This window comes from Triticum aestivum, chromosome 3A (genome assembly GCF_018294505.1).
Source record: "Triticum aestivum cultivar Chinese Spring chromosome 3A, IWGSC CS RefSeq v2.1, whole genome shotgun sequence".
In the NCBI taxonomy this organism is placed as follows: Eukaryota; Viridiplantae; Streptophyta; class Magnoliopsida; order Poales; family Poaceae; genus Triticum; species Triticum aestivum.
In genome coordinates, this window is record NC_057800.1 from 657,254,165 (window position 1) to 657,254,608 (window position 444).

Sequence of the window (444 nt, forward strand, 5' to 3'; positions counted from 1 at the left end):
CTATTACTACATGCATATATGGTTGGTGGAGGCACTATGGTTATAATTTTTTTGTGAAAAGCCAATTTTTTCCTACAACAAAGGAATATATTTTATTTAACTATCATGGTAGTTGAAACATTGAGAAGGTTCCTCCAAATCAATCCCAATTAAAGTAATCATTATCAACCCAACAAATTAATTTAGAGTGATGAGATCAAATCAATAATTCAAGTACCAGATACTCAAGTTGTCCATAACCGGGGACACGGCTAACCGTGATTAGTTTGTACACTCTACAGAGGTTTGTGCACTTTTCCCCACAAGACTCGATCTCCTCCATGGGATGTCTCGCACTACATGGTGTTTGAGAAACGGATGACCGAGACACAGTCTTTCGGAAGCACCCTAGGTAGACAGTACCAACCTACATCCCCTACATCTGCTAGCCTACCACTGGAAGAG